This window comes from Mus musculus, chromosome 8, assembly GCF_000001635.26.
Source record: "Mus musculus strain C57BL/6J chromosome 8, GRCm38.p6 C57BL/6J".
NCBI classification, from domain to species: Eukaryota; Metazoa; Chordata; class Mammalia; order Rodentia; family Muridae; genus Mus; species Mus musculus.
In genome coordinates this window covers 72,073,007-72,083,783 of record NC_000074.6, presented here as the reverse complement: position 1 = coordinate 72,083,783, position 10,777 = coordinate 72,073,007, and the positions used below count along the sequence as shown (strand labels likewise).

The following is a 10,777-nucleotide window of genomic DNA, read 5'->3' as shown; positions in this document are numbered from 1 at the left end:
TCTGGGTGTGACCCCCTCACCTTTTGTCCAGACTTCATCGTCCCAGTTCTGCAACTCTGTGCAAGCTCAAGGGTATACTTCTAAAACATGCATATGGTATGTCCAGGCTCACAGTAATGTGATTAAGTGAGACTGAATAAGGACTAAGGAGATGGCTTAGTGGTAAAGGGGGCTTGATGTCAAGCCTGATGACCTGAGTTCAATCCCCGGGACCCAAAGGAGAGAACTAATTCTTGCACGTTACCCTCTGACCTTCATGTGGGTACAATGCATGCACACACTCATGTACACCTAACACAGAAACAAATCAACTGAGACTCACCCCTGCAAATGCCTGTGTATCCTCAAACCTGGCCCATTCGTGAAACTGAGTATAGATACAGAGTCCTTTCTCTTCTTACAGAGATACCCAGGAGTCTCCAAGTCCCTGGCCAGCCTCCTACCTGCCCAGATCTATACACACATTTTCCACACTTTGTTCTAGAATGTCTTCCTGACAAACCTCAGAGACCAGCTTCTCTGTTAAAATTACTCATTTGCTCTGAGAAGTCATTAAAAATGCTCCCTGAAGGTAGAGCCCCTGGGGGTGCCATTGAGTCTGGACCCTTCTTTTTATCTCTCAAGTTTTTTTTTTGTTTTTTTGTTTTTTTGTTTTTTTTTTTGTTTAGGGGGAAATTAATAGTTATGGGAGGTAGAGCCCCTGAGACTGGAATTCCTCCCAAAAGATTTTGGAAAACATTTTCATCTCTCAGCTCTGGTTAACTTAGATGATTAACTCAAAACAAGAGGCAGCAGATAAATTAAAGTCTTTACTTGTTTTCTTGTGAGAGCAGAGCCTAGGAGAACTGGTTTCCCCCTTTGTCTTAATTTTCCAAGGGCACACATGCACAAGAACTTAACTTCTAGAGGCTAGGGTTGATTCTCAGTGGTAGAGCACTTGCTTAGTGCATGCCATGCCCTGGGCTGCACACATGTTTCATCTATCTACCATTTAGCCTATATCTGATTGTCTGTCTGTTTCTGTCATCTATCATATTTCATTTTATCATCTATTGGTCAATTACCTATCTATAATCTATATTATTTGTTGATCACCTATCTCTATGTATCATTTCTCAATAATGTATCATCTATCTTCTATTTATAAATCATCTATCTATTCATCATCTATGTATCTATTATCAATCACCTGTCTATCATACATCCATCATCTGTCTCTGTGTATGTATGTATGTTTTGCATCTATCTATCTATCTATCTATCTATCTATCTATCTATCTATCTATTGATCTATTCTTTTATTTATCCATCTAGTTTGCATAGCATGAGGAGACATTGATGTTTCAGATGGGGTAAATGAGTGTCAGAAGCAGATAATCTGGATAAGGAGGCATAGGCTACTTGGGAGAGTGATTCAGGAAGATTGTATATTCCAGGTCAGCTTGGACTTCTGAGTGAGTGTAGGGCCAGCCTTGGCAACTTAGACCCTGTAGTGGCTGGTTTTGTTTTTCAACTTGATACAAGCTAGAGTCATCAGAGAAAAAGTAGCTCCAGTTGAGGAAATGCTTCTATGAGATCCAGTTTTAAGGCACTTTCTCAATTAGTGAACAATGGGGGAGGTCTCAGTCCATTGTGGGTGATGCCATCTGGGCTGGTCATTCTAGATTCTATAAGACAGCAAGTTGATGACACTAGGGACTCCAGCTAAGACACTGCCCTCTTCCTGCCAACTTCCCTTAAAGCACACCCAAGAGTCCCTAACTGTAGTCCTTCCCTTGGTCTCCATATTCTGGCCCACAACATTGGCAGAAGACTTCTGCTTTTCCAGAGGCCACACAGGTACTTGGAAAGCTAGAGACAATGTTGATCATAAAAACCTCAATGGAGAGTCCTACTGTATCTGAAGACTCAGTGGTCACCAGAACCTGAGTTCACTCAGACCAAAAGACCAGAGAAGAAACAGAAACCAAGGGGAAAACACCACAGAAATCCACCTCATAAGGGTAAACTCTGAAATCAGCACCTAAATCTATAACCTTCCTAAACCCAGATGACTAGAGGCCACTGTAAGAACAAAATCAACAAAAGTCAGGGAAATATGGCACCACTGGAGCCAGGTGTCCTTCTACAGCAAGCCCTTACAGCAAGCCCTAGATATTCAAACACAGATGAAACATGAAAAAAAAAAAAGACCTTAAATCCATTCTTATGAAGATGATAGAGGCTCTTAAAGAGGAAATGAGTAAATCCCATAGAGAAATCCAGGAAAATACAACCAAACATGTGAAAGACATGAACAAAACTGTTCAAGACCTGGAAATGGAGATAGAAGCAATAAACCAAAACCAAAACCAAAACAAACCACTGAGGGAGTCCTGGAGATGGAAAAACCTCTGGAAGAGAAGTCCAAGAATCTAGTAGTTGTTCAGTTCCACGTGGCTGGGTATTCTAGCTGGTCTTCTGTATAAGCTGGAATCTCAAAGAAGTAAATGTTAATGCATGTGCTGGCAAAGTGAGTGCAAGGAGGTGTAATGAATAAATGGACCTAACAGATATCTATAGAACAATTTATCCAAACACAGAAGAATGTTCTTTCTTCTCAGCACCTCATGGGACCTTCTTCAAAATTGACCACATACTCTGTCACAAAGCAAACCTTAACAGATACAAGATTATATCTGTATCTGTTTGTATACAAGAACAAAAGGAAGCAAACACATCCAATCGGAGAAGATAGCAGGAAATAAACTCAACGCTGAGTCAATAAAAGAGAAACAAAGCAAACAATTTGAAGAATCAATGAAACAAAGAGCTAGTTCTTTGAGAAAAATCAATGAGATAGACAAACCCCTAGCCAAACAAGTGGAAATACAAAAAGGGAATATCCAAATTTCAAAATCAGAAATGAAAAGGGAGACATATCAACAGACACTGAAGAAATCCAAAGAATTTTTAGGTCTTACTTCAAAAGCTTATACTCTACAAAACTGGAAATTCTTTTTAAAAAGGATGATTTTCTTGATAGATACCACTTACCAAAGTTAAATCAAAATCAGGCAGACAATTTAAATAGTCCCATAACCAATAAAGAAATAGGAGCAATCATTAAAAGTCTCCTAACCAAAAAGAGCCCAAGCCAGATAGTTTTATCTGGGAATTCTACCAGGCTTTCAAAGAAAAGCTAATACCAACGCTCCTCAAACTATTCCACAAAATAGAAACAGAGGAACACTGCAAAATTAATTTTATCAGATCACAGTCACCCTAATACCTAAACCACACAAAGACCAAACAAAATTTCAGATCAGTTTCCCTCATGAACATATATGTAAAAATACTCAATAAAATACTCACAAACTGAATCAAAGAACACATCAAAGACATCATCTACCATGATCAATTAGGCTTCATCCCAGAGATCAAGGAATGGTCCAACATATGAAAATCTGTAAATTTATATACCATGTAAACAAACTGAAAGAAAAAAACCCCCACATGATTATCTGATTAGATGCTGAAAATACCTTTGACAAAATCCTACACTCCTTCATGCTAAAAGTCTGGGAGAGATAAAGGATACAAGGCATGTACCTAAACTTAATAAAGACAATTTACATCAAGCAAACAATCAACAATAAATTAAACTGATAAGAACAGATACTACACTTGATCTTAGCCAAAATACTAAGAAGTGATCCAACATTAAATTAAATGAAGAGAGACTTGAAGCAGTTCCACTAAAATCAGGGACAAGGCTGCCCACCTGCTCCATATATATTCAATATAGTACTTAAAGTTCTGTAGAATCCAAAAATAAATTCAAGACCACCTAGCCACTTCCCCCCTCTGAAGGGACTTTCCAAACTGTATAGTTTTAGCAGTCAAAATGACCAGACCAAGTCTACAGCTGCCAAAACAAAATAACTATAACACAAATAACAGTTCTCAGAAAAATTCTCCTGCCCCACCTCCCACTAAATTCTGAGAAAAACCATAAGGTCAGGCAGAGTGAGTCACTAGGCCAAAGGTAGTCACCCCATGTAAACCAACCAATGCCTGAAAGGGTTACTTGCTACACCAATGAGAATAAGCCAGCTAGCTCTGTTGCCGAAATCTGCCCCTTATAAGGTATAAAAAGTGTGTTCTTTGTTTGTTCAGGGTCTCTCCTCTTGCCTGCATGCTGAGGGGGGGTCCCCAATGTGTTGGATCAACAAAAAACCTCTTGCAGTTTGCAGCGATGTCAGTCTTTGTGGTTTTTGTGAGTGAGGGTCTTTTGGCAGACTCCAACAGTTCTAGCTAGAGTAATATGACAACTAAAGGAGATCAAGGGGCTACAAATTAGAAAGGCAGAAGTCAAATGCTGACAATATGATAGTATACATAAATGACCCCAAAGCTTCTACCAGGAACTCTTAAAGACCTTCACAAAATGGATGGATACAACATAGCTGTGTGTCCACGAGTTCTCACTTGGCCCCCTGTTTTTTTCCCCTTCTTTTTTTCTTCTTCTTCTTCTTTTTTTTTTTTCCTCGAGACAGAGTTTCTCTGTGTAGCGTTGGCTTTCCTGGAACTTACTTTGTACACCAGACTGGCCTCGAACTCAGAAATCTGCCTGCCTCTGCCTCCCAAGTGCTGGGATTAAAGGCGTGTGCCACCATGCCTGGCTCCCTTCCATTTGAGATAGCAGAAATGGCATAAAAATGTAGGGCTACTGTACCTTGGTGCTCTCACTCAGTATATGCAACCTACTGGCAACATTATCATCATGCAGTGCTTTGGAGGCAAAGCCACCAGAATGCCTACAGAAAGTTCAGGGACACCTATTTAACTTCCCTAAGATTCTTCCCTTAAGGAGTTCTTCCCTGGAACTCTCTTGCTTATGAGGCTGGGCATTCTTGAAACTCTTAAGGTCAGCACATGGACTGGCAGGAGTCTCCCTACAGTGTTTTCCATCTCAAAAGCTCTGGGCAGCCTCTGCATAACAGCAATAAAACCTAGGCATCCACTAGGACATCATGCATTTTGCAGATAAATGGATAGAACTAGAAAATGGCATCTTGAGTGAGGTAACCCAGGACCACAAAGACAAACACGGTATGTACTCACTTCTAAGTGGACATTAGTAAAGGATAACCAAGTTATAGTCCACAGACTCAAAGAAACTAAGCAACAAGTAGGGCTAAAGGGGCATGTGTGAATCTCACTGAGAAAGGGAATAGATAGGCATTACTGATTGATGGGGGATGGGAACAGGAGGGATCAGGTGGGAGGAGGACAGTGAGAGAGTACTGGAGAGACAACTGAATCAGGGAACATCTCTGGGATGAGCTAGAAACTTAGAGCAATGGGAACTGCCAAGAATCTATGAGGGTGACCCTAGCTAAAACTCCCAACAGTGAGGGACATGGAACCTGAACTGGTCAAGATTTTAAGTGGAAGGACTGGGACTTCAACCCAGCCACTATTTTGACCTACAATTTATACTGCTTATAGGATGTTCGGGAGTAAAGGTGGAACAGAGGTTGAGGGAGGGGCTAACCAATGACTGGTCCAGCTCAAGACCCATGCCACAACCGGGATCCCACCCCCCTGGTATTGCCTGGATGTCCAGAAGCTAAAGGCTGGATAACCCAGGGACCTAGGATAGAACCAAACAAGACTGGCAAAACATCAACAACAAAAAAGTCAATAACTTAAAGCCTAATGATATTCTGCTATACTTAGATTAGTGTCCAACCCAATTGCCATCAGAGAGGTTTCACCCAGCAACTGATAGAAACAAATGCAGAGACCCACAGTCAAACATTAGGCAGAGCTTGGGGAATCCTGTGGAACAGAGGAGGAAGGATTGTAGGAGACAGAGGGGTAAAAGACACCAGAAGAAAACCCACAGAATCCATCAATCTGAGCCCATATGGACTCATAGAGAATGAACTACCAACAGGGAGCCTCCATGGGACTGACTTAGGTTCTGTGCACATATGTTATGGACGTGCTTAGTTTTTTGTGAACAGCAGGAGCAGGGGCTGTCTCTGACTCTGCTACCTGTCTTTGGGGCCCTTTCCATCTACTAGGTTGCCTTGTTCAGCCTTAATAGAAGAGGATGTGCCTAGTCCTACTACAAGTTGATATGCCATGGCTGGTTGATATGCACGGAAGGTGTGCCCTTTTCTGAAGAGAAACAGAGGAAGAGTGGGTAGGAGTAGGGAAGAGAAGGAGGTGGGGAGGAACTGGGGGGAGAGGAGGGAGGGGGAAACTGTGGTCAAGATGTAAAATAAATAAATTAATGAAAAAAAATTAGGCTAAACAAGCCACAGGGAGCAAGCCTGTGAGCAGCACCCTTCCATGGCCTTAGCTCCTGCCTCCAGGTTCCTGTCCTGGCTTCCTCCACTGAAGGACTATGATCTGGAAATGTAAGCTCAATAAACCCTTTCCTCCCCAACTTGTTTTTTTTTTTTTTTTGTCATGGTGTTTTTATCACAGCAACAGAATATATGACTAAAATAGACCCTGTCTTAAAATAATAAGCAAAAGAGGAAGCATAAAGTCAAGAGGTATGGGGACCAGGCTCAGTGGAAGAGGGCTTGGCTAGCACATTGAGATCCTGGATCTGATTCCCAGTACAGAACGAGAAATAAAGGGGAACAATGGTAAAATATAAAACAAATTTTGGGATAAACAATGGCATCTAACAGTTCCATATTGCAATATTTTAAAATCTTAATAAGATTTATATAATATCTGAGGAAAATGAAAATGAGACAATACAGCTGGTCCATGTCAGGACCCTCAACCACAGACAATGACAAGGCATAAAAAAGATGGAAAGTCATACAAATAAGTGTAGAAATGTCGATAAAATAGAAAAATTACTCCTTTTTTTTGAGATAGGGTCTCACTATGTATCTTTGGCTGGTCTGTAACTCTGTGTTGTCCAAGCCGGCCTTGGAATTGCAGAGATCTGTGAGGTGGAAACTTAAAGGTCAGTTGTGTTGGATGGTGTTTTGCTTGGGTAAACAAACACACAGTGTTTTCCTGAAATGGACACAGGTGAAAGGCTAAGGCCAACTCACAAAGGAAGCAGACAAGCACATGAAAGAACACATGATGAGAAATTCTTTGCTACTGACTTGCATGTATTGGTCTGCCTTATATTGTGTAGCTGCATTTGTTGGACTCCATAGACAGAAATGCACCAAAAAACTTCTGGTGGTGTGCTGCAGTTTCCTGCTGCTTCCGTGGACTCGGGCTGATTGGCAGAGTGATGTCAGCTGAGATAGACACAGGTATTGAGGCAAGACACGTGGAGGACACATGAAGTTTGGAGGGTATAAAAAGGACTCGATGGACAGTGATGGGGGCTGAGCTTGGCTTGGTTATAGAGACCTGTGCAATGCTTGTGGGTCTTTAGTCTTGCTGATCTTCACTTTGCTGAGAGAGGCACAGACAAGAACTTCTCGCACCCTTCCTGGTCCCTCCTGCTGACTAGTGCCGAGGCTGAGGCCTGGCTGTCTCTGCTAGGTTGTGCCACTGCTGCTGATTCCTGTTGCCCAACCTGATTCTACCAAACTGTACTGCTGGTGTATCTATGAAGTGTTTGAGAGGGGATCTAGCTGCTGCTATTGATGACCTGTGAACTGAACTGTTGAGTTCCAGACAACCCAGATGGGAGTTTCTCCAAAGAACTATTTCTAAACATGTCCACTTCCCCCCGTATTCTTTCTTTTCCAATGTCTCTTGTGGTGATTGGCCACAAGGGAGGTTAAAGTATTTGAGGACCATCATTACAAATAGGTTTTGGAAAAATTAAAGTTACAGATCTGCTTGCCTCTGCCTCCTGAGTGCTGGTTTAAAGGCATGCTGCACCATGTCTAGTTAAGATCTTATTTTTATGCTTGTGTAAATGTCTGTGTCTCTGTGAGTAGATAATACCAATGTGCAGATTCCTTTGGAAGTCAAAAGAGGACGTCATATCTTCTAAAACTGGAGCTAGAGGTGGTTGTCAACCACCTGATATGGGTGCTAGGAATCAGGCTCAGGTCCTTCACAACAGCTGCAAGCACTTGCAACCACCAAGACATCACTGCAGCCTCTGTGATGGAGATATTATAAATGCAATCAACAAAATGTACAAACACTCACACACATATTTTTTAATGTTTTTAAAACTTTGTTTATATTTATTGATTTGTGTCTGTATGTGTGAACGTGGGTGTGCACACATAACAGTGCAATTGTGGGAGTCAGAGGACAACTGGGCGGCATTCTTTCCTTCTACCATTAGTTTTAGGGATTGACTTGTGCTGCCAGCTTGTCAGCAAGCACCTTTACAGTCTGAGACACTTTGCTGGTCCATAGACAAATATGTATTAAAGGCATTTCAAAATCATTTAAACAGGAAATGAAAAATGATCATCGCAAGTCTGTTTCGTTCTGGTTTGCACCTGTGCTGGGAGCAGAACCTCTACTCTAGATCCCAGCCCACTCAGCCCACACCCCAATTTCAGCTCTAATTCCCAGAATCACAGGACCACAGGATCACAGGGTCACAGGAGGGAGAGGCTCCAGTCAGAGTTAGTGAGGCCAATTAACACCAGAATTAACCAGATGGTGAGAGGCAAGTGCAAGCACATAAGCAATGGAAAACAATACTACTTGGCAACATCAGAATCTAGTTCTCCCACGATAGAAAGTCCTGGATACCCCAACACACCTAGAAAGCAAAATTCAGATCTAAATTCTCACCTCATGAAGATGATAATAAAAGATCCTCTACCCCTGCGTGGGATACGAGTCGTCCCCAGTGCATTGGTCTTTCTTGAATAAACCTCTTGTGAGTGATTTGGAGTGTCGCCTCTCCTGAGTCAGAACGTGGGGGAGTCCTCACATTGTGGGTCTTTCATTTGGTGCATGGGCTGGAAAACGCGACCACCCCTCACATCTGAGAATCAACTTGGACATACGGCGATCCCCTCTGGAATATGTGCGTGCCAGCCAGTGTCTCTGTTCTGAGTGTCTATTTTCTGTTTTCTGAAATGAACGTGTGCTTGTTGTGTTGGTTTGTTTATCTGTGTCTTGTGTGGAATAGCATGACTACCCTCATCTCTGAAGACCCACTTGGAGGTGAGATTTCTTGTCTGAAACTGTTTCTGTGTGCAGGCGAAGTTTGGAAGTTTCTTTTTGCAGTCACAACATCTCATGGGAGACAGAGATCCGAGTCTCTAGATGAGTGTGATCGGCAGACGTGATAGGATCACCGACTGCCACTCTGCAGGATGCCTCTGAGTGAGGGGAAGGACTCCAGGAGTCCGACTGGGACTGGGGTGAGGATGAGCCCTACCTTATGCATCCTTGGATTGGTTTTGTATATTTGTCAGTCTTTGTGTGTGTATCTCTTGTGTCTGTTTTGTGTTTTTTGTGACTTGGAAGATGGGGCAGACTGTGACAATGCCCCTAAGATTAACATTAGATCACTGGACTGAAGTTAGGTTGAGGGCCCACAACCTTTCAGTGGAAATCAAGAAGGGACCTTGGCAGACATTTTGTGCTTCCGAGTGGCCAACATTTGACGTGGGCTGGTCACCAGAGGAGACTTTTTTTTTTTTTTTTTTTTTTGGTTTTTTGAGACAGGGTTTCTCTGTATAGCCCTGGCTGTCCTGGAACTCATGTTGTAGACCAGGCCGGCCTCGAACTCATAAATCGGTCTGCCTCTGCCTTACAAGTGCTAGGATTAAAGGCGTGTGCCACCATGCCTGGCTTGGCCCGCTGATTCTTAATAGGTTAGTGACATTTGTAAGAGAAAGGATTAGTGCAGTCCAGCTGTTGGTGTTAAGACAACAGTACCAGTCTCTGCAGAACCTTGAAGAAGAGATTGAAGTGTAGTTCTAAGATTAGAACTAGTAACTAGAAGAAGTGGGGAATAAAAGATCCTAACAGAGAGTAAAAATTTATTTAAGCCCCTAGACCTGTGTCCAAAATAGCCCCATTGTTCCAGGATGGCAGGTGTTTGAGGTTTTTGCCTTTCTATAGCCCAATGCCAGGTGTTTGCGGGTTTTGTGTCTTTATAAATCCCTTACCCCTTCAGCTTGTTGTCGTCGACTCCTCTACCACTGCGTGGGATACGAGTCATCCCCAGTACACTGGTCTTTCCTGAATAAACCTCTTGCAGTTTGCATCAAGACCGTTTCTTGTGAGTGATTTGGGGTGTCGCCTCTCATGACTCAGTACGTGGGGGAGTCCTCCCATTGTGGGTCTTTCAATAAAGGACTTTAAGAAAGACATAAATAACTCCCTTAAAGAAATACAGGAGAACACAGGAAAACAAGTAGAAGCCCTTAAAGAGGAAACACACAAGTCCCCTAAAGAAATACAAGAAAACACAATCAAACAGGTGAAGGAATTGAACAAAACCATCTAGAATCTAAAAATGGAAATAGAAACACATTAAAGAAAGCACAAAGGGAGAGAACCCTGGAAATGGAAACCCTAGAAAAGAGATCAGAAGTCACTGATGCAAGCATCATCAACAGAATACAAGAAATAGAAGAGAGAATCTCAGTCCTAGAAGATACCATAGAAGGCATCAATGCAACAACCAATGAAAATGCAAAAAGCAAAAAGTTCCTAACTCAAAAGTTTCAAGAAATCCAGGATACAGGGAAAAGACTGAACCTAAGGTTAATAGGTATAGAAGAGAGTGAAAGTTCCCAACTCAGAGGGCCAAAAAATATCTTCAAAAAATTACAGAGAAAACTTACCTAAGCTAAAGAAAGAGATG

The 10,777-nt window shown here is 42.1% G+C and overlaps 1 pseudogene; it reads right to left on the bottom strand.

Moving 5' to 3' along the window:
- Positions 1-3,582: 3,582 nt before the first annotated feature.
- Gm51606 lies at positions 3,583-3,696 on the bottom strand (annotated as a pseudogene).
- Between the last annotated feature and the right edge of the window lie 7,081 nt (positions 3,697-10,777).